The 25,652-nt window shown below is 35.7% G+C and overlaps 1 non-coding gene across 1 annotated transcript; it reads left to right on the top strand.

Moving 5' to 3' along the window:
• The first annotated feature begins 426 nt into the window (after positions 1-426).
• Positions 427-533, top strand: LOC141658239 (small nucleolar RNA R71). The gene has a single exon (XR_012549136.1). It is a non-coding gene; the product is annotated as a small nucleolar RNA R71 (small nucleolar RNA).
• Positions 534-25,652: the final 25,119 nt, after the last annotated feature.

The raw sequence follows: 25,652 nt of genomic DNA, 5'->3' as shown, positions 1-25,652 counted from the left end.
CAGAAAGCATTCACTTGTTCACTTGTTCCCCTACATTCACTTTGGTCATGTCCCAAAGTTCCACAACTCTCACATACTGCACTTGGAATTGATGAAGATACCACCATGGCATTCACATGTTGCTTAGGCGATTTGAAGGCTTCTTCAAGCTTAGTCATAGCCTTCTCAAACTTCAAATTAATGGTATTAATATGAGCACTAAGTCGAGCACCCAATTGAGTAATAGAGTCCACTTCATGCTTTCCTCCTTTAGTAGCCTTCCGAGGTCTACTATATTGTGAGTTATGGACCGCCATTTCCTCAATCTTGTTCCATGTTTGATTATGATCAACTTCGGTAAACATACCATTTGATCCCATATTGAGAATGTTTCGGGAGTCTTCATATAGACCATTCCAAAATTGTTGTACAAGGAACCACTCGCTAAGTCCATGAGATGGACACGATCGGCAAGTATCCTTGAATCTCTCCCATGCTTCATACAAAGATTCCCCATCCCTTTGTTTGAACCCGGTGATTTGGGCTCTCAACATTATGGTCTTTTCGGGAGGATATAATTTCTTGTAGAAAGCAAGTGCCAATTTCTTTCAAGAGTGAATACCAAGAGTAGCCTTATCAAGGCTCTTTAGCCATTGTTTCGCGGAACCAATCAAAAAAAAGGAAATAAGACCAATCGAATTTTGTCTTGAGTAACTCCGGTTTGAGAAATCGCATCACAATAGTCACAAAAAGTCTCCATATGAGAATGAGGGTCTTCACTAGGCATCCCCCCAAATTGACTTTTTTCAACTAATTGTATAAATGTGGATTTTGCAATGAAATTACGGGTTAAATGTTGTGGTGTGGGAGTACCATTTGGCAGGTTCTCCTCGGTTGGTACGGAATGTGATGAAAATTTAGGCATTGTGGGTTGATTTTGTGTTGGGTTATCCTCTCCTTCTCTTGCAAAAGGGTTGATGAACTCAATGTTATTTGGTTGAATGTCCACAATCTCACCAATACCTCTCAAAGTACTTTTAGCAAGTCTTCTATTGTTGGTCAAAGTTCTTTCAATTTCAAGATCAATGGGTAACAAGTTACCTTGTGATCTCCTAGACATACAAAATATCAAACAACTCGAAAACAATTAGAACAAACCTTGAGGAATTTTACTTCCCCAAAGTAAAGAAAGACACAACTAAAAACAATGAAAGAAAATCAAATCAAATTAACATCGCCCTCGGCAACGGCGCCATTTTTTGGTCGGACTTATCGTTTTCGGTTACTTGTCGTTAAGAGTTAACTAGACCAAAATAATATTTATAACTTCACAAACTACTGTACCTTTAGCAAATAGGTAAGTAAAGGTCGGATCCCAAGGGACGGGTATTGATGTAGAATTTCGATTGCAAGTGGTTGTGTCTAAGGGTGTCACAATTTGGGTTGAGGTAGGAGATCAACTACACTAAATTACAATGCAAAAAAAATAGTGAAAGTAAACAAGATGATTAAAATCAGATGTAAGCAATTGATTAAAAGCACTAGGGTGTCATGCGTTTATAGGGAATTCATGGGATTTGATCATACAAAGATGTCCTCTACTAGATGCAAGCAATTATTATTGTGATGGGATCGAGTTAGTGTATATCTTACAATCCCTAGGAAGGTTTGGGTCCCGGAGCCGAATCGATTAGATTGTACAACACCACAAGTTGACTTAATCCTCCCTATCCAACTATATGCATGGTCTAATGAGACTCAAGTTGGTTTATGTCTTACAAGTCTCATTGAAAAGATAAGTGATGGGTAAAAAATGCAAGGATTCATAGGCTCGCATTTCATCAAACATAACATGTGCATAAGTTGAAATCACAACAAGCAAGCAAATTAATTCTGAAAGCATATTAGATTAAGCATGAATCAATCCCCATGTTGGATTCCCCTAATTCCCCATTAACCCTAGTTAAGGTGACTACTCACTCATTATCAAGTTTAACATGCTAACAAGGTTGTCAATCATACTAGAAAGACAAAACATGATGAACAAATGAAGATGATTAACAATAATTAAAAAGGATTAAGAGAGAATTATACCTAAAGATGATTCCAAATAATAAAGCGAAGAATAATCGCTTTAAATCACACATAGATTTTAGTGATGGAAAGAGAAAGCTTCTCCTCCAAGCAACATCAGAAAACTCAAAAAACACGTTAATTTCTTTCATTTTTTTTTCCAGTTTTCATCGCTTGATTATGGCTAAAACTCGCGCTCGTAATAAACAGGTAGTTGTAGATGAAGATACTTCTAGTGTAGTTGTTACGGAAGAGATAAATACTTTGATTTTGAAGACAACGGACCTTATTGCGGAGATTCATGGAACACCACAGCCTGCTGATCATTAAGGTAATTCCCAGAAAAAAACAGTTGGTCAATTATTGAATTTAACTGATTTTTTGGACAAACCCATGGGAGAAGAACCAGTGGAAGAGGAGTTGGAAAGTGATATACCTAGTTCTGAGACACAACAACCTACCACTGAGTTAGGAATTGGGATTTCAAAAACCTGGAAAAATGTAGCTAAACATAAACCTGGGATGGAATTACATTACTGTGACAAAAGTGCAGATGCTAAGATTGTAGAGATTGAAGATGAGGATGTATTAGAGGAAATTAAATTCTGGAAGAATACTCTTATGGGTAACTTTAAGGGTTCAAAACCAAAACTCTAAGCAGTGGATGAATTTGTGCTTAAACATTGGAAGCATGTTACCAGGCCAATTGTTCAGTATTATAAAAAGGGATGGTATAGTTTTCGCTTCCTATCTGAGGAGGATATGAATGAAATCTTAAAAGGGGGACCATGGACGATGGGTTCAAATTCTCTTATCCTGAAGAAATGGTTTATGTTCTCTAAAGAAATGGATTCAGTATCAGTCATTCCTGCTTGGATCCTCTTCCCTGACTTAGATCCATTCATGTGGTCTGAGAAGGTTTTGAGTAAGCTGGCCAGTACTGTGGGAAAGCCACTGTTTGACGATTTGCCCACAACTTTCAAATCCAAACTTACTTTTGCACGAGTACTGGTAGAGGTTGATGTTGCAGAAGAGCTACCTACTTCTGTTATCCTGAAATCTCCTTATCATGGTGAAACAGTTCAACGTATCATCTATGAGTGGTTGCCATACTATTGTCACTGCTGTAGGAAATTGGGGCACACAAAAGAACGCTGTAAATTTAAAAAGATAAATAATAAACTGGTTGAACAAAGAGTTGTTGTAAAGGTGACACAAGTGTACAGGGAAGTCCAGAGACCATCTGATACAACCCAACAGACCTCAGTTGACTCAGGAAGCCATAAGCTAGGCCACACTCCTCCTCCATTAGAGAATGAAACTTTGACTGAGATGGTTGATGCGAGCTCAGAAGGCCAAGGGCTAGGCTCTGTATCCCCAGTCTTAGTAAAGGATTCTTCTCTTAATGGTAAGGGGGCAGGTTCAGAATGCTGTGTGCCAGGTCGTAATACTGAGACTGTGGGGGAAACCAGATTGGTCTCTGCTGGGACTAGGATTACTGAGATTGCAAGGGTTGAGCAAGGAAGTAACAGCATTTCCTTAGTCAATTCTTATGCTGTATTACAGGAACCTGGGGATCCTAAGGACACAGGACTAGTGGATGTGAATGGGACAGAGGAGCCACCTGATCCAGGTCCACATGATAGTGTCATCCTGGAACATTAGGGGGTTCAATGACCCAATAAAGCAGCAGGAGGTTAGAGGTTATTTGCATTCCAATAAGATAGAGGTTCTAGGACTTCTTGAAACTAGGGTTAAATCAAATAAATTTGCTGCTATCTCTAGGACTTTTTCTTCTTATTGCATTCTCAATAATTACTCCCACCATTACAATGGTCGTATCTGGGTTTTCTTAAATACTAGGTTGGTTACACTTATTTCTTCTAGGATTCATGAGCAATTGATTCATGTTGAATTATTGCATCATGTATCAAATAAAACTGTTCACATTTCTTCATATATGGTAGTAATGATGGTGACCAAAGAGAGAGGTTATGGGATGAGCTTAGGGTAATTGCTCCTACAGTTACCACTTGGGCTATCATGGGCGATTTCAATATTCTCAGAGATATAGAGGAGAGATTGGGGCCAAATCCTCCTTCATTATCTGAGGTTATGGCTTTTAATCAATGTCTCTTGGATTGTTCTTTGGAGGATATACAAAGCTTTGGTTGTGAACATACTTGGACGAATAAAAGGGATGTTAATGCTCGCATTTGGTCTAAACTGGACAGGGTATTAATCAATCCTCTCTGGTTAGTAAATCACCCCACCACTCAGGTGACTGTACTCCCTTCTGGTATTTCAGATCACTCCCCTTTATTGCTGGAAACTCAGGAGCGTTACAAGATGAAGAAGAGGTTTAGTTACTTAAACTGTTGGGTGGAACGGGAGGGATATGATATTATCATTCAAACTGCTTGGAACTCACCTGTTAAAGGGAATGCAATGTTCAGGTTTTTTTCTAAACTTAAGAACACCAGGATTGCTTTGATCAAGCACCACAAAACTCATTTTACTGGGATTTCTCAGCAGGTTTAAATGGCTCGGCATGCTCTGAAGGACTGCCAGGCTCAGATTCAGCTTACTCCTTTGGACTCTGATCTTTTGACTCAGGAGAAAAATCTTCTGGAGCACTATCTGAAGTTGAAGAGGATTGAAAGGAGCTCTTTACTGCAGAGGGCAAAGATTCAGGCTATTCATTACAATGATGCACCTACGAGATATTTTTTCACCAGAATAGCAGCTAGGAAGCACCAAAGTCTAATTGGGAAAATACAGGATAGACATGGTCAGGTTCAGGAAGGGGTTCAGAATGTCAAAGCAGCTTTTGTGGATTATTATAAATGGTTATTAGGGGAAAGAGTGGCAACTGAAGCACTAGATCTTGCCTCTTTGGAAGGGCCAAAAGTTGATGAAGCTGATTGGCCTAATTTATGTAGACCTGTGGAGGAAGGGGAAATCAGGAAGGCTATCTTTCTATTGACTCCAATAAGAGCCCTGGTCAGGATGGGTTTTCCTCTCATTTCTTCAAACATTCTTGGGAGGTCATCAAGAGGGATTTTTGCTCTGCCATACAGGATTTCTTTAAGAAAGGCTCAATGCATAAACAAGCTAACACTACACTTCTGGCATTGATTCCTAAAAAGGCAGTGGTCTCTACAGTAATGGATTACAGACCAATAGCTTGCTGCTTAGTTATTTACAAAACCATTAGTAAAATTTTATGTGAAAGACTTAAGCCTTTGCTGCCTGTACTTGTGGGGAAAGCACAGGGGGCTTTTGTGAAGGGACGCAGATAATATGAAAACATAATGCTTACACAAGCTTTGGTCAAGGGGTACAGTCAACAAGGAGTTTCACCAAGATGTATGATAAAAGTAGATATTAAGAAAGCTTTTGACTCTCTACAGTGGGAGTTTATTGGCCAGATGCTTAAGGTGTTTAACTTGAAAGATCATAGATCCATATTAGACTCTCTCATAAAAAATAAATTATCTCATAATTTATCATTTAGGTGATCTATGTAACATGCACGCAAATATAAAAGCATGAAAATGAAAGTTTAAGGAAAAACAATTTCCTTACATTGATTTTATGGTAAAATGGGCACAAACTAGTTCACCTTACTAGTTTGTTCTTGAGCTTATACCAAATGGATGATCCTCCTTACTAATCTTCAAAGAGAAGATCTCCTTCAAGATGCACCCAAGAACTTACCCAAAAATAATAACAAGTATTTAACTAGAAACTTGTTAAAATTATACCCTTGATATTATTTGTAATATTACTGACATTTCTTAGTAATAAAAAGTATTACTAACTTCTTAGTAATAATGAATAATAATTTTAGAGGGATGATTGATTAATGTTCACATGCAAAACATACAAAATGATGTACTGTAGAAATGAACAAAGGATGGAGTAAATAGGAAGGGAAAGTGGCGGGTGGGTGGAGTGTTGTAGTGGACAAATTGTCTTATATTTTTCATCTTACATCACATGCAAAATCTTTTATAAGATAACTTATGGTAGTATATAAAGTAAGGTGAAATGATTATGTTCTTAATCATCCACTACTCTATTTTACACGGTCTACTTACCCATTTACGGGTCCATGTCGGTTCTTATATTTGTCGCACAAATACGTGTAATTTTATTTTAAACATCGTTTCATGTTTAAATACTTCCATAATTAATTCGTCCAAATCACTCCGTAAATATACGTGTACCACTACACATATTATTTACGTACTAATATTACTCACATTAATCAATTAGTACGATTTTAGTGAATTAACAATTAATTAACTAAAACCCGTCTCCCAAAATTTATTATTCAATTATCACATAATTAAATAATAACTGTCGTTCCTCGAGTTCGCAACTCGAATTCTCTCTTAAAATAGTTGGATAACCTTTTAGTCTACAAATCAAGGGACTAAATAAATTTTATCTCATACAATTAATTAGTTGTCTATTGGGGTTCGTTCCTATAGTTGTGACCGAAAGGGGTTAGTTGATCACCGCCGTCTCACGACAATAACGTCAAACTCTAGTCAGCCAACCGTTATAGATTTACGTTAATCAACTGACGAGGATCAAATAATTAAATATCTGATGATATTCCATTAATGAGATTTATTATGTAAACGCACTATTGTGGAGGACACTAACTCCAACAATCTCCCACTTGTCCGACACAAGGTGTGCGCTACCAATTCTCTTGTCCGTTTTAATATCCCACTCATTGCAAGGTGTCTTTCAGGTCGCACTTGCACACGAACATATCGCGAGTGGTTTTCTCGATCGGGAGTGTGACTACCTGACCGGAAAAATCTCTCACAGATTACTTCCGAGCGTGGCCACGCATTTCTTGTCATTAACTCCTCGAGTGGCCTTGAGATATAGTTACCCAACGTGGGTGGACAATTCCTGTATGCCCTATCGATTCTTTTGCACAATACAGCTCACCATGACCTAGTAAATGCCCTTTTGGCCTCCTTTCACGGCACAACCTAGGACAAAAACAAAAGTCACTCGAAAACTGCACTTGCTCAGATAATAGTCTCCAGTCAAAAGAATCGACTCATTAGAACATCTTAGAGATACCCGCCACGACCAGGCATCTATAATAGAACTTAGGGACTCTCTAAATGGTCACTGTCCGGCAAAGTGTCACACACTCTGCCTATGAAATCGACTAGTCATCACGTATGACCTTATGGTGTTGAACAACCATCAATCGACTTACAATCTAGTCACTCCGAGACGTCACCTCATTAAGTGACTAGGGACAAGATACAATGTTCATCTTATTCACTTGAATAGTGTTCAACATTGTCTCCACAACTTATTCAGATAAACAAGGTATTCATGTTTTCAGTCAAACTGAATAATTGAGTTCTTAAGAGACTCAAACAATGAATGCGATCATCACTTATGTAAATATCAATACTCTATCCAATATTTACATAACGATCTTCAGCAATTAAGGTATACTGCTCAATCACATTGAGATGACATAACCATCATGTCTACCTCATGCCAACGGCTTTGGTTAGAGGATTAGCAACAGTTGTATCACTCTAATTTCCATTGCTATTTCCCTTTGTTCTATGTAATCTTTTCATCACATATAACCTTCCTAAGTACATTTCTAAACAAGTTTTTAGACTCTGGTTCTAAAGCCAGTCAAAAACTCCCACTGTTTTCAACTATCTCTCTTACAACATCGGATGTTGTAATGTACTTAGCTTTCGTTCATGATTTGTACGTATAACACTTATACATACACATCCTTCATATGACATCTTGTATGTATGACTCCTCATACATGTTTGCTTTATACATGTATAACTTCTTATACACATATGTATAACTTCTTATACATATTATTCTTTATGCACATAGCACTCTTACATGCTAACCATTCCTTAACGAGGCCCATAACATCTTATAAGCATAGGAATGTTTCCGTGTAATCCTCTTACACAAAATTCATATATTCCTCCAGTCAAGAGTAAATCCTCAGTGCTTCTCAAGTACTCAAGGATGCTCTTGATAATCATCTAGTGACACTCACTAGAAAATGATTGGTAATGACTTCTCATATTCTTAACATGATAAGTCCCGACGAGAGAAGCTTTTAGCATATTTAATAGATCCTGCAGCGGAAGCACAAGAGATCATATTTATTGTTCAACAACTTGAACGAGTCAAGAATCTTATCACATAAGTCTCTTGACTATAATGCTAATATCCATGGAGATCTTGTGGGAAATATCGGTATACTTCATCAAGAAATTCGGATTATAACGAAATTATAATTAAGAAATTACGAGTCATAAATGAAATTGCATAAACAAAAGAATAGAGATTTAGAATCAACCTTTGGTCCTAGCAATATGGCCTAAGAACAATATCGAGATCGATATTCTCGTAATCGTTGCACCCAAAATGCTTTGAGAAATGCCTCATTTCTTTGCTAAAATAGATCCCTAATTTCTTATGAATTTTTTAGGGTTTGTGTGATGTGAGAATTAGGTCAAAAAGAATAAGAGAAAATGATCTAAGTATACCCTTGTGAACCTATAAGAGATTTATATATGTTATCACACTAACTGTGGAGGACACAAGCTCCAACAAACTCCCACTTGTCCTCACAAGTGTATGTGCGATAACCGATTCTCATATCCTAAAATTTCTCCCACTCAATGTAAAACAAATTGCAAAATCCGTATTCACAAAGGTCGTATTTTACAAGTGATCAATATCAAGAGTGGTTTTCCCGACTAGAGAGTAACTTAACTGATAAACGAATCATCATTCGAGCATGGCCATGCATTTCAGTTACAACTGTCGAGTGGCCCTGAGAAATAACTAAACTTGATAAAGGTTGGATATTTTCTTTAACTCGAATCCTGCAGATATAAGCACAGTATGAATTGACCCAGTGAAAATATGCTTAGCCTCCTATTACAGTCAACCATGAGAAAGAAACCAAAGTCACCCAAAAACTGCCTTAATCTCAAGAGACAGTCGATAGTCAAAAGAATCGACTCTAGGAACACAATGGACGTCCAATCCACGACCTGGCACCAAATTGTTTTTAAACATTTAGGACTCCATTACGTTGTCACAATTGTCCTACGAGGTATCGTCATAACTCGCATCTGTGGTCGATCAGCCAACCGTTTGACTTATGGCTCGTTGAACCCACCATCAATCAACTTCACAATATAATAGCCAGAGTTATCAGCTTATGTAGGCGATTACGGACCAAAACAAATATAATGTAATTCAGTTCACTTTGTGGCGTTCAATGTTGTCGTACAATCCACATGAAAAACAAAATATGAAATAATACGATGAAGTTATAAATAGCATATGAAAAAGACAATGTATCGAATCCATAAGCAACTAGTACAACTCAGGAACACGTTTAATTCCCATGGAAATAACGTGCCCTTCATGCTTATCATATTTTAATGGTTTAGTGAGAGGGTCCGCGATGTTGTCATCCGAAGCAATCTTGTCAATCACTATATCTTCTTGCTCCACGTCATCACGGATCAGGTGAGCTTTCCGATGTACATGTCTAGACATGTTGCTAGACATAGACTCCTTGGCCTGGAAGATGGCACCTCTATTGTCACAATAGATGGTGATTGGGTCATTCGAACTAGAAACTATGGATAGTCCTTGTAAGAATTGACGCATCCATATAGCTTCCTTTGCTGCTTCTGAAGCGGCATAGTACTCGGATTCAGTAGTAGAATCTTCTACAACTTCCTTTTTGGAACTCTTCCAGCTAACCGCAGCACCATTAAGAGTAAAGACTAATCCAGACTGAGATTTCGAATCATCTAGATCTGTTAGGAAGCTAGCATCTGCGTAACCGATTGCACATAGCTTAGTATCTCCTCCATAAGTCAATACCCAATCCTTAGTCCTCCGTAGGTACTTAAGGATGTTTTTAATAGCCATCCAGTGTGTTTCACCTGGATTGCCTTGGTACCGACTCGTCATACTCAATGCATATGCAACGTCTGGACGTGTGCATATCATGGCATACATGATTGATCCTATGGCTGATGCATAAGGAACACGACTCATGCGTTCGACCCCTTCAGGTGTCGTGGGTGACTGAGACTTGCTCAAATGCATCCCAGACTTCATTGGAAGGTTCCCTTTCTTGGAGTTGGTCATGCTGAACCTTTCAAGAATCTTATCTAAATAAGACTCCTGACTCATTGATAACATCCGTCGTGATCTATCTCGATAGATACGGATTCCCAATATGCGTTGTGCCTCACCCAGATCTTTCATCTGGAAATGGTTCTTCAACCATCCTTTTACCGAAGATAAGAGAGGAATGTCATTCCCAATCAAGAGTATGTCATCGACATACAATATCAAGAAAACAATCTTGCTCCCACTCGACTTGACATATAAGAATGGTTCCTCGACCGATCGAGTGAAACCATACTCTTTTATGATCTGGTCGAAACGATGATTCCAACTCCGAGAAGCTTGCTTAAATCCATAAATGGAACGCTTAAGCTTGCACACTTTCTTAGGATTTTTAGGATCTATGAAACCTTCGGGTTGTACCATGTACAATTCCTCCTCCAAATAACCGTTTAAGAAGGCGGTTTTCACATCCATTTGCCAAATTTCATAGTCATGAAAAGCGGCAATCGCTAAGATTATCCGAATGGAACGCAACATAACTACGGGTGCAAAAATTTCATCATAATGCAATCCGTGCACTTGAGTAAAACCTTTTGCCACTAGTCGTGCTTTATAGGTATCTGGTTGCCCGTCTACAGAATGCTTTATTTTGTAAAGCCATTTGCACTGAAGAGGTCGTACCTTGTTAGGTAAATCAACAAGATCCCATACGTCATTCTCATACATGGAGTCCATCTCGGATTGCATGGCTTCAAGCCATAGCTTAGAGTCGGAACAGGTCATGGCACCTTTATAGGTAGCGGGTTCATTACTCTCTAGGAGTAAAACGTCATTTTCCTCGACCATACCAATGTATCTGTCTGGAGGATTAGAGACTACCCGACCTCCTAGGTTCCTAAGGAATATTAACCGTATCATTAGTTGAAGGAACATCTTCCTCCATCTGTTCCTCGGTTGTTGGTTCTTGAATCTCTGACAGCTCGAAGGTTCTATTACTTGACTTGTTCTCGAGAAATTCTTTCTCTAAGAACTTTGCACTAGCCGCAACAAAAACTCGATGTTCGGTAGGCGAATAGAAGTAATGACCAAACATTCCTTTTGGATAACCAATAAAGTATGTCTTGACCGATCGCGGGCTGAGCTTATCCTCGTGTCTCCCCTTGACATAAGCCTCACATCCCCAAACCCGAATAAAGGACAAGTTAGGGACCGTTCCCTTCTACATTTCATATGGAGTCTTGTCGACAGCTTTAGACGGACTTCGGTTAAGTATAAGAGCAGCTGACAAAAGAGCAAAACCCCATAATGATTCAGGTACTACCGTGTGACTCATCATGGATCGAACCATATCAAGTAGTGTTCGATTTCTCCGTTCGGACACACCATTTAATTGAGGTGTTCCAGGTGGAGTTAACAGTAAAACTAATCCACAGTCTTTAAGGTGTTGATCAAACTCATTTGAAAGATATTCGCCACCCCGATCTGAACAGAGTACTTTAACCTTTCTTCCCAGTTGGTTCTTAACCTTATTCTGGTATTCCTTGAATTTTTCAAAAGACTCACGTTTATGCTTCATTAAATAGACATATCCGTATCTACTCAAATCATCCGTGAAAGTGATAAAATATCTATAGCCGTCTCTTGCGGTAATTGACATAGGTCCACATACATCAGTATGTATGAGTCCTAATAGGTCACTAGCGCGCATTCCAACACCTTTGAAGGAAATTCGAGTCATTTTGCCGATAAGACATGATTCACACGTGCCAAATGAAGAGAAATCAAATGTGGGAATAGTCCCATTCTCAATGAGTTTCTTTACACGTTTTTCATTTATGATCCCATTCGACAATGCCATAGATAAGTTTGATCTTTGTCACCAACCTTTAATTTCTTATTATTCACATGTAATATATCTGTGGTTTGATCTAAGATATAAATTCCATTCATGGAAACTGCTTTGTCATAAACCATTTCATTAAAAGAGAAAATACAGCTATTGTCCTTTATTGAAAATGAAAAACCGTCTTTATCAAGTACGGAAACATAAATAATATTCTTAGACAAACTGGGTACATAGTAACAGTTATATAAATATAACTCAAAACCACTAGGGAGCTGGATTACGTATGTTCCCATTGAGACTGCAGCAACTCGTGCTTCATTCCCGATTCGCAGGTCCACATCACCCTTTGCGAGGGGTTTGATGTTTTTTAGGCCCTGCAAATGATTACACAGATGAGAACCACAACCAGTATCAAGTACCCAAGTTCCGAAACTTGCATGGTTAATCTCAATCATATGAATATAAGATGACATACCAACAGGAGTGACGCGGCCTGCTTTTATGTCCTCACGGTACACGGGACAGTTTCTCCTCCAATGTCCAGTCTTGTGACAATGGTGGCATTCAACGTTACCGTCCTTGCTCTTTGCCTTGCCTTGTGAGCCACTAGTCTTACCAGGCCCACTCTTACCATTTCCTGACTTTTTAAACTTTGGCTTTCCTACAGTTAGGTCGCCGTGAGCTTTGCCCTTACCCTTATTCTTGTTGGAAATCATGAGAACATCTTGCTTCATGCTCCCACTCAATTTCATATCCTTCTCGGTCTGTACGAGAAGTGAGTGTAGCTCATGAGGACTTTTCTTCATGTCATTCATAAAGTAATTTGCCCTGAAAAGGGCAAAACCATCATGAAGTGAATGAAGCATATGGTCAATGACTATGCTCTCACTGATTTTGCAATCAAGTGCCTCCAGTTTCTCGACATTCTCAATCATGTTAAGAATGTGTGGGCTAACCGGTTGGCCCTTCTGGAGTTTCGCATCAGAGAAGCGACAGGTATGCTCATAAGTAACGATTCTCGGTGCTTTTGAGAACTCATTAGTGAGCGTGGTGAAAATCTTGTTTGCACCTTGGGCAATGAAGCGTCTTTGCAAATTGGTTTCCATTGCAAAAATGAGTACGTTCTTTATCGCACCCGCTTCCATGACGAAGTCACTACAAGCAAGTGACTCGTTAGATCTTGCATTGGGGCCTGGGTTTGGCGGTATTGGCTTAGTTAAGTACTTGAGCTTACCGTCAGCAATGGCAGCATTCCGTAATGATGCCTCCCAATCAGCAAAGTTAGACCCGTCATTCTTCAGTCGTGTGGACTGATTCATGTGGTCCATGAAAGTTTTGAGCCAGGACTCACGTGAAAGCGTGGCACTTGGCATAGGGATATCATTATTTCCAGCCATTTGTTGTAAGCAGTATTATCAGTATAAAATGAATTCTACACTGCGAAAAGAAGAAGAAAAATATAATAAGCATACTCATCGTTATGATTTAAGTCTAATGCAAAACTGTTATAAGCGAAGACTCAAGTATTTATACAATTGACCTCCCTCAAGAATTATATAAATGATCCCAAGACTCAATTATCTGTAAATTGATAAGCCAACCTCTTGGCTAATTCTACTGTTAGAATTCTTGGTTGATAAATTTCTGTAAATTCTATCTATAGTCCATCATAATCACGAGAAACTCTTCGGATTATAATGTTGAGGTAAAATAAGTCAACACAAACAACTTACCCAACGTAGAAGGGGTCACATGGAGAGTAAGGTCCTATATGCCTACCGACGAAGAAGGGATTCATAGTTGTTTGGCGTTATAAAGACTAGTCTCAATTTTAGTTATAGAGGAAGATCCCATCAACTTTATTTTAATTCATTTTAAGTGAACTAATATCTACCATGCGAGAATGAATAAACCAAAATGATGGCTTAAAATTGTGTGACATCTGTATGTCTATGAAAACTAACATCCAAACTATATGAGTCAATTTTCATACATTTAAGTAGTAGGTGGTTTGGTTTAGGCGGAATATGATGCACTAATTATCATGCGAATGAAAACCAACGAGAATGAAAAACGTAAAACAAAATAAAGTCCTAGTGTGGCCTATCTACCAAAATGAACATAAATACAACTTTGGAATCCTTCCTAGGACACGAGAAGCTTGTCTTGATGTTCCATCTTGGTCCATGTAGTGGGAGTGAGCAATCCAATCTCCATCTTCAGTCTTCTCAAAAATTACAATAAAAATTAGGGTAATTTGATAAATTATACCTTGAATAAGTCACTTTTTCAAATCTTATACCTAAGATAACTTTCTTTAAAATCTTATACCTAAAATAACATTTTCTTCCAAACTTGATACCGAATCTGAAAAAAAGCCTTGAATTGAAAATTTTACCCCCACTAATTAAACATTGTCATCATTTGCCTCACTCATTAACACGCATATCTACGATTACCACCACTAAAAACCATCAAATTAGTAAGGGCAAAATCCTTAATTTAGGGATTTTTATAAGATTTGGTATCAAGTTTGTAAGAAAATGTTATTTTAGGTAGAAGATTTTAAAGAAAATTATCTTAGGTATAAGATTTGAAAAAGTGAGTTATTCAAGGTATAAGTTATCAAAATACTCTAAAAATTACAAAATAAACCTATATACATTCTAATTTCAAAACCATAAAACTTAAAGAAAACCAAAGGAGATACGAGATCTCAAAATTACATTAAAATTATGTTTCCATCATTAAGAAAACATAATTAACTAAGGTCACACTAGGTAATACAAATTACAACCGATTGCAAAAATACGTAAATTAAACCATTCAACAATTCATACAACTAAATAAAATGCATCAACTATAAATTAATCATTCAAGACATAATTCCTTAATTATGTAGAGTAATTTATCCAAACCACCTATTTTATAATTATCAAAATTATGTGACAATTCCTCAATTACTCACAATAATTCCAATCTTAATTCACATTAACTAAAGATATGAATTAATCCAACATTATTTTAAACCTCTTTAAAATAATTGGGTATCTAAAATTTGTGAACTTTTTCACAACAACCAATCATACATTATAGAAAATAATGTATAAAATTAATCGGCCAAAATAAAAAAAAAAACGAAACCTTTTTTTTTCAGCTCTCGGCATTATAAAAAAAAACACGAAATATTTTTTTTTTCTTTTTGCTCTCGGCAAATATGAAAAAAGAAAAACAGTTTTTTTTTCATCTCGGCATTAAGCCCTAAAAAAACAAAAACAGTTTTTTTTTTTTTTTATATATATCTTGCGGCATTTTGCCCTAAAAACAAAAAAAACAGATTTTTTTTTTCTTTTCATTTCTTGCGCCATTTTGCCGTAAAAACAAAAAAAAAAACATTTTTTTTTCTTTTCGAAAATGACTCATTTTATGAACAAGTTTGTTTAATGTTGCTACTAGAACAAGATTGGCATAATCATCAACTTTTAATTTAAACATAGATTCAAACTAGATGATTCAATTTAACCTCTTAAAATGAATATCTAAATTATGATTAAATCGATTATCCGAATATTTGATTCATCACAATTGATTTGAACATGATTAAATTAACTTGTATGCCAAAACTATATAGCAAAAACAAATCATCAACAATTAAAAACAATTTCCATTTACATTTTAATTTAATTCTTATTAAATCAAAACATCTACAAATTTATCATATTATCATCTTAACCTATTTAAAAAATAATATGAATAAATCTAAATGGAAACAAAACACAAAAACAAAAAAATTGGCTCGGCAAAAAAAAATTTCATTTTGGCCGAAACCCTAATTTTTTTTTCTTCAAATTTTTGTTTAAATCCATTTATGAAAATCATATAAAATAATTTCGTGGCCTATGCTCTGATACCACTTGTGGGAAATATCGATATACTTCATCAAGAAATTCGAATTATAACGAAATTATAATTATGAAATCACGAGTCATAAATGAAATTGCATAAACAAAAGAATAGAGATTTAGAATCAACCTTTGGTCCTAGCAATATGGCCTAAGAACAATATCGAGATCGATATTCTCCTAATCGTTGCACCCAAAATGCTTTGAGAAATTCCTCTTTTCTTTGCTAGAATAGATCCCTAATTTCTTATGATTTTTTTAGGGTTTGTGTGATGTGAGAATTAGGTCAAAAAGAATAAGAGAAAATGATCTCCCTTTACTTCTCTTAAAACCGTCCAAGGGAGGAATTAGGGGAAGATATTTTCTTCCTCTTTTTCCTCTTATTTTCAGTTTCACCAACCACCAAAAATAAGGAGAAAAATCTTCTTATTTTTTTGGTTGTTCTCAAATTGTATATAATGTGTATCATATTAATTGTCAATTATGTCGACATGTATTAATAAGTCCACACACAACAGTTTATAGTCGATTTATTAATACCGGTGTGTCAACATTTTATTATGAAAATTTCGCATAATATATACATTAACTATAAATATAACATATTTATAATTTGCTAATTAAATATAACTGGTTACGTTTAATTACGAATTAACATCTTAATTCGTTTAAGCTAACATTATATACATTAATTAAATATAACAATTTATATTCAATTTACGAATTAACAGTTAATTCGTCACATCTAATATTATTTAATTGTATTAAATAATCGTCTCATCATCACATTGACTAACTGTTTAGTCAAATACATGGACTAACCTTTTAGTCATATAAGACATCAATGTGATTATATTTTCATATAATCACATCTCTCAAACACATCCTTTAGGTGTGACTTTTAGGGACCAGTTGATCACCGCCATCAGTATAATAATAACGTCAAACTTCTAGCAAGCCAGCCGTTATTAATAAACGTTAATCAACTGATAAAATACTAAGTATACCCTTTTGAACCTATAAGAGACTTATATATATTATCACACTAACTGTGGAGGACACAAGCTCCAACAGATCTATCTCATTAGATCCGGATATTTATGATGCGCCAAGCTACTCTCAAATATACACCCGAGAATATTTCAAGTCACTAATATGTCAAACACATGTTTTAGACTAAGAAATATCACCTCAGCTACATTTCTAGTCAATAATATGTCAAGCATATATTTTAGACTAAGAAACTCACTTTAGCTCCCACTAAACTCCATGTATCATCATGTTATCTCGACACTCGAGTAATACCATTTTGATAGACTACATGATTGAACCCAAAGTTCCAACTCTTTGACGTAGATAGATCACAAAAGGGATCTTCCAAGCATGCTAGGCTTCTTAGCATTGACAACATCAACAAAACTTCTCCCTTCATAAGATACATTCAAGGAGAAAGTTTCGTTATCCTTTTGCCTAAACTCATCCTCATGAGAGGCTATATTGCTAAGACCATACGAATTGATAAGGCATTTAGGTTGTCACAAACTCTCTATAACAAGCCCAAAATTTTAAACATCTTATGTAACCTTTACGACAAGATCAAGGTAACCAACCAAAGTATTCACCTTAAATCAAGTCTTGAAAACATCTCGTGTTTCCTTCCTTATCGCATCGTGTGCAAGGAGATCAATTCAAATTGCATGGTGACACGCCATCATATAGAGTTCATAATATAGAAAAGCCTTCGATGAGGGTTTAAGATTCGTCACTTTTGAAAAAGTAACGCAATATTATCGCAAAATTATCTCCTTATAACCACTAAGCCGCAATACAGAACGTCTTCTTGCATTTACTCACCACTGAGCCTCAATAAAGAACGTCTTGTTGCATTGTACTCAGTTTGTGGGTCTTGGACTTCCGTAAGTTCAAAATTTCTCCCACTCTGTCTTCCAGAAAATGAAAATCTTTCTGGAAAGACAGTATTATGATCCACAAACTCATTGTTCTCGTTTTGGAGGAGTAAAAACCAAGTGGTTCAATTTTGGATAACCTTCACAAATACACAAATTGGTTCTGAACATAAACATTTATGATCCCAAATGTATAAAAAGACAAGTTAGGGACTCTCCCTATCCATATCTCATATGGAGTCATTTAAGCTATTATAGTCGGGTTTTAAACTTTTAGTGAGAAAATAGCTTACAAAAATTGCGAAAAACCTCAAACTATATCTCATAAAGTTCGGTTTATATACTTGACTACACCATACTCTATGGTGTCCCAAGGAGAAGGTATTATGTGAACTGGTTCACAATCTTCTTAGTGATTATCAAGGTCATTATTTGATATTACCCATTTGATCTTGAAAGTCATTACTTTGAAACTTCCGATCAACATCTTGATCTTGACGTGCTTTTGGTTTACTACTTCATTTTGAAAATATTCCACGTTTCAAAAATCACTTTTATGTCCTATTAAATAGATACGAGGTTTTCATATCTACTTAACAATACGGTAAAAGTAATCAAGTATGTATATTACCAACTATCGGCCTTACACATCCGTATCTATATGGTCAATCACCTCACTAATGTGTTTCTTTTCTACAAAAGAAAACATAATACAAGCACACATACCATAAGACTCACAATCAAATGGTTGTTCAATGTGTTTTTCGTTTACTTGTTTGAAACGAATTTATTTGAGGTTTGATCAATTGGGTTCACCAGATTAGAGACTTTAAAATCTACTAAATAGTATAATATTTAGTTTTCGTGAAGAATGTAAAATTCCTCTAACTTGAGTGGTCTAAACCAACCACCAAGTTATCATAGGAGTAGGTACAACCTTTTGTTTTAAATCACATAAGTGATGCCTTCTATGTATAAACATAGAGGATTGCATTCTTTTAAAACCAAATTTAGGTACATTTGTCCCCATCAAAATCATTGCTACTCTAGCACCATTTCGATACAAAAATGTCCTATGCTAGACGTCTTATGTTTTATCAATTCATGTAAACTTCTTTACAAAGAAATGATCCATACTTGATATCTCATACCAAGATAGTGGAACTTGCCTATCCTTTGAGTAGACGTCTCTTTCAACATTGTCCTATCGCATAAATCTAGGGTTACTTCTTGTTAACTCCCACTCACTTTCACATTCCTTTTTGCTTCAACAAGCAAAGATGAATCTTATGAAGACCTCTCTTCATGTCATTCGTGATATTTTATACCCTTAGTAAGAGTGAGTTACTATAAAGTGAGTGCAACACGTGGCAAATCTCAACTTCTTGCGAAATTGGACTATCTAACCGTTCAATTGTTATCATATACATAAACTCTTTAGCGCATAAACAATCAATTTGGCCTTTCTCGAATTGAGCCATTTGACGGTATCATATTGGAGTGTTCTTTGTGTTTTTGAAAACTCTTTTCGCAAACTTTTGAATTACTCTTGAGTAATTAAAACTAATATGTCATCTTCATGACGGAGGTGTCACTTCCGAAATCAAGACTCTCTTGATAAAATGTGACTCCCTTTTAAACTCGTAATAAGAGTTTGCAACATGAAAACCCCTTTTTAAATATGTATGGATGTTATGTTGTATAATAATCGTTATAATTGTTGTAAGCTTATGTAGGTGAATTAGTAAATCATGTTACCAATCATTGCTACCGAATTTTTTCAAAGAAACCGCCTCCTATGAAAGAACGAAATGAGTATAGTTATAAATAGAGGATGAAAGGAGGATGAAGTGCGCGATGTCATAGTAAATACGTTAAAGAACAAAAATAGGAAAAATTAACATTCAATGTTTTAAAAAATACTTGTGAAAACATGTTCAACAAGTTTTAACATTTATATAATGATCTCCCACTAAATTATATAAATGATTCCAAGAACCAAATATTAAACAAAAATGAGCATCGCTTGGGCGAAACATCCCATAATTGTATAAATTCGGTAAGTCACGTTGACTAATTCTACCTCTAGAACTCTTGGTCGACGAATTTCCTTAAATCCATCTACTAGCCCTGGAACACAAGACCATCTTATATCCCGTTGAGTCCAACCAATTTTGGCGTATGATAACCGCTTACCACCCTACTTACTCAAGGTAAAAAGAGAACACCCCGCTTGGGCGAGCGTGGCTCTAATGAACAAGAGATTAATAGGTGTTACTAATAGGTAAGGCTAATCTCAATTTTAGTTATGTGAGAGATCTTGTCAATTTAGTCATAAATTCCCTATAAGTGAACTAAGTCGGTGAATGTAAATGACGTTAATTGACAATCGCGAAGATAAAATGCATGTGAATGGCGATTTTGGCATGCGCGAAAATAAAACAAGCAAACAAGTAAGCATATGAATAAATCTTAGTATGGCCACCTTGTTAATAAAAACTATTCTATTACATTTCGGAAACCAACTCCTTGGTCCCTTGCCTCTTCATTCCAAAAGTGGCTCTTCCTTGTGGGATTTGGAACACCTTCCAAAAATAGACTCCGTCTCGATGTAATCCGTCTTTTGGAAACGCCGGAAAAAATAACAATTACAATTGAATTACATAGCTATTCCTATTATACATTAATTAATAAAATAAATAAACTATTAATTAATTACAAACCGACGATACGAGATCGTATTTAATTACAACCAAATCGATATTCCCATTCATTTCGGGTAATAACGATTAAAATTAAACTAAGCCATACTAGGTACAACAAGATAAATACTTTAAATAAATGACAATCATTCATTCAACTTAAATAAATATGCTTAAAATGCTGTAAAATCATGCCAAAATCGCCCTATCAAACAATCGCTAGTATCCATCTCGGTTTTAGTGGATTTAATCGATTTTTAACATGTAAAAATCAATAATCAACTCTTAAATCTCATTTAAGTCCAAACTAATTTTCCAAACTATTTTGAACCTCAAAATTAGTCCTCACTAATTTTATGATGAATAATTAGTTTGATTTGGTGATATTTTGCTAATTTAATCAGTAAAATCATAAAATTTAAGTAAAAATCCAAAATAATTGAAACATTACCCAAAAAATTGAAACAAAATTTTAGTATTCTGGAACACTCCCAAGAACACCAAAAAGTCAGAAAAATTGCCCAAAAATTCCGGATAAATTTTATGAAGAAAAAGATCTATATTTATCGGTTTTTAACCACTAAAACCAATAAACATCAAAACAAAGTGAAAACACATATTAAAATTCACTTTTAACATTTAAATAATATTTTTAAATGTACATAAATTTATCAAGGGCAGAATTAAATGTTTCGAAATTATGATTATTTTATTTCACTTTTATCGACTTTTATCTCATAAAATCAATAAACATGCAAAAAATTCGAACCAACCTTCAACCTTTTGCATACAATCAGTAGAAAACATGCATGAAATACCATAACAAATCCATGCACCGAATCAACGTTTAACTATTTTTAGTCAATTTTTTAACTAAAATACGATATTTTGACTCGGTTTTCTACCAAAAAACATTAAAAATAGCAAAATAACTTCAAAAATCACCAAACTTAACCACAAACCTTTTAAGATCAGTAGGTATGCATGCCCCAAAAATTTCGTGCTAAAACCTCTTCTAACACAATTTTTGAGTTTTTATAAATTATCTCATAATTCATTAATATGCTTAAATCAACATGCAAATTACAAGCCTAAGCTCTGATACCACTTAAAAGATCATAGATCCATATTAGACTCTCTAATAAAAATTAAATTATCTCATAATTTATCATTTAGGTGACCTATGTAACATGCTTGCAAATATAAAAGCATGAAAATGAAAGTTTAAGAAAAAATAATTTCCTTACATTGATTTTATGGTAAAATGGGCACAAACTAGTTGACCTTACTAGTTTGTTCTTGAGCTTATACCAAATGGATGATCCTCCTTACTAATCTTCAAAGAGAATATCTCTTTCAAGATCCACCCAAGAACTTACCCAAAAATAATAACATGTATTTAACTAGAAACTTGTTAAAATTATACCCTTGATATTATTTGTAATATTACTAATATTTCATAGTAATAAAAAGTATTACTAACTTCTTTGTAATAATGAATAATAATTTTAGAGAGATGATTGATTAATGTTCACATGCAAAACATACAAAATGATGTAGTATAGAAATGAACAAAGGATGGAGTAAATAGGAAGGGAAAGTGGTGGGTGGGTGGAGTGTTGTAGTGGACAAATTGTCTTATATTTTTCATCTTACATCACATCCAAAATCTTTTATAAGATAACTTATGGTAGTATATAAAGTAAGGTGAAATGATTATGTTCCTAATCATCCACTACTCTATTTTACACGGTCCACTTGCCCATTTACGGGTCCATGTTGGTTCTTATATTTATCGCACAAATACGTGTAATTTTATTTTAAACATCGTTTCATGTTTAAATACTTCCATAATTAATTCGTCCAAATCACTCCGTAAATATATGTGTACCACTACACATATTATTTACGTACTAATATTACTCACATTAATCAATTAGTACGATTTTAGTGAATTAACAATTAATTAACTAAAACCCGTCTCCCAAAATTTATTATTCAATTATCACATAATTAAATAATAACTGCCGTTCCTCGAGTTCGCAACTCGAATTATCTCTTAAAATAATTGACTAACCTTTTAGTATACAAATCAAGGGACTAAATAAATTGTATCTCATATAATTAATTAGTTGTCTATTGGGGTTCGTTCATATAGGTTAAAAATGACCGAAAAGGGTCAGTTGATCACCACCGTCTCACGACAATAACGTCAAACTCTAGTCAGCCAACCGTTATAGATTTACGTTAATCAACTGACGAGGATCAAATAATTAAATATCTGATGATATTCCATTAATGAGATTTATTATGTAAACGCACTATTGTCGAGGACACTAACTCCAACATAACTTTACTCCTCAGTTTCAGAAACGGATTCTTGGCTGTCTCACCTCCACTTGGTTCAGTATCAAGATCAATGGAGATGTTACAGGGTTTTTCCAAGGAGGTAGTGGGCTGCGGCAAGGGGACCCTCTCTCCCCTTTCATCTTTGTAATGAGTATGGAGATTTTATCACGGTTTCTAAGAGGAATTCATAAAGAGAATCAGGTTTCTTATCATCCAAAGTGTGGAAGACTGGGCCTTAACCATTTAATATTTGCAGATGATTTAATGATTTTCAGTAGGGGTGATCTACCTTCTATGACTGCTGTGACTCATACTCTGAGTAAGTTTGCTAAAGCATCAGGGTTGCGGGCAAATCCAGATAAAACAAATATATACCTGGGAGGAGTAAGGGGTGATGTCAAACGGTTGATTTTTGATGCTACAGGATACATTGAGGGGTCCTTTCATTTCCGTTATCTTGGAGTACAACTTAATGCAGGCAAATTGAATAAAGAGATGTTTGCTGATCTCCTTGCTAAGATACAACAGTCTTTGCATCATTGGTCAGCATATAAACTTTCTTATGCAGGTAGAATCAGTCTTTTAAATACTGTAATCTTTGGTCTAGAACAATTTTGGTGTTCTACCTTGCTCATACCTAAAGGGGTCATCAAACTGATCACTAAATTCTGTAGAAATTTCCTATGGAATTCTGAGGAAGGACATAGAAAACTCATATGGAAGAGCTGGGTTTCTTGTTGTGCACCTCATCAGGAAGGAGGTTTCCAGATTAAGGAAGTTTTGGCTTGGAATAGAAGTGTTATATGTAAATGGATTTGGGATATAGAGAAACATTCTGATAACTTGTGGGTAACTTGGAATTATGAATACAATATTAAATCAGGGGATTTTTGGAGACTGGAGATTAAGTCTTTTCATTCTGAAAGTTGGAGGAACATCCTGTAGGTTAGGGATCTGCTGCTGCAGCAGTTTGGTACCTCTGCTGCTGTACATCAGGTTCTGCACTTATGTGTTAAGAATGGGAAACTGAAGATGGATTTGATCTATGAGTATTTCAGAACTAAGTTTGAGAAGTTCAGATGGCCTAAAGTAGTGTGGAGCAGAGCTGTTCTTCCAAAGCACAGTCTTCTTACAGTACTCACGATGCAAACTAAACTGGCTACTATTGATCAACTAAATAGCAGGGGTATATATTTGGTGAATAGGTGTGTTTTGTGCAAGCAGGCAACTGAATCTCACACCCACCTGTTCTTCAGATGTTCTTTTTCCTCGTCTATCTGGTCTATCCTTCTCCACTGGATGAAAATTTCAGGAAGGACCACAAATCTGAAAAAATTGCTAAACTGGATAGTCATTAGGAGAGCTAAGAAACATTGGAAGGCTATATGGTTCACAGGCTGTGTTACTGCTTTTGTTTATAGCATTTGGGAAGAGCGCAACATTCGTATTTTTCAAGGTCTTGAGCATGATATACATTATGTGGTTAAGAGAGTACAGTTTATAGTAAGTACTAGGATCCTACATGTACTGCCTACATCTAGGCATGTAATGTTTCTTGCAGCTTGTAACGTTTGAATGTTCCCAATAGTTGGTTATACTTTGTAAGATCTGGCCTATTTATTCCCTTTATGGATGAATAAAAGTGGCTTGCCTTTCTTGCAAAAAAAAAATAAAAAAATAAAAAAATAAAGCAAAGAATAATAGAAGTACTTGATGATTGATGGAAGGTTGTCAATCGTCCAATAAAACCCCAAATAACCCCAAATAATCTTCAATTACCCAAAATAAATGATGAAGAATAGAGAAATTAAGTAAAGATTAAGAAATGAGATTTGTATTAATGCTAAATTAAGAGTTGATTACAAGATTAAGATGAGATTAAGAATGCATAAGAAGAACATGATAATCTAATTAGTACAATGGGGTATTTATACTAAGGATTAGGTACATAAATTAGGATTTCAAAGGGCTTAAATGACGATTTAGACCCTTAAGAAAAGTTGAGGAAGTGCTCCTCTCGAAGGAGATGCGCATATCCGTTTTGGTAGTCTTCATGGAGTACGCTCGTCCCAAGTGGCTAGGTAGTAGAGACGGTTAGCACTGGAACAGAATCCGAGCGGATTGGTCTCGGGACGCTCGGATCACAAGACCTCAAGATGAGCATCTTGGGCATGGGAGGCGTGGACTGTAGCAGAGGTGGACGCTCGTCCTGGGCACTGCGACGCTCGGATTGCTGGGCAGTCACTTCTCTTCTTTTCTTTCTTCAACAATCCTCAAGGATCTTGTTGGCGATGCAAGGATCCTTTCATCATTGCCCAATCTACATTATTATCTACATAGGCCTTCTAGCATTGTCTTCCCTTTGATGCTTGGTCATTGAATTCGATCAATTTAGCTCCATTTTGCCATGAAAATGCAAGGTTTGCACTTCTTTCGTACCAAGGGATCAAAACCTCAAAGAATATGTAAAACGAGAAACTAAAGATAGTAAATGACCCAATTATGCACTAAAAAGCATAGGAAAGAGGCTAATTCGGGGACTAAATATGCTCAAATATGAGCGACATCAAATATCCCCAAACCTAACCTTTGCTCGTCCCGAGTAAAGAGGTGACAAAAACTAGGACCTTTATTCAAACTAACCTACTAATATAGCCGATGTGAGACAATTAGCGGGTCTCACTCCGCCCCTTCAACT

Source organism: Silene latifolia, chromosome 5 (genome assembly GCF_048544455.1).
Source record: "Silene latifolia isolate original U9 population chromosome 5, ASM4854445v1, whole genome shotgun sequence".
Classification (NCBI taxonomy): domain Eukaryota; kingdom Viridiplantae; phylum Streptophyta; class Magnoliopsida; order Caryophyllales; family Caryophyllaceae; genus Silene; species Silene latifolia.
Note: the sequence above shows the minus strand (reverse complement) of the source record. Positions and strands in the feature narration are given on the sequence as shown.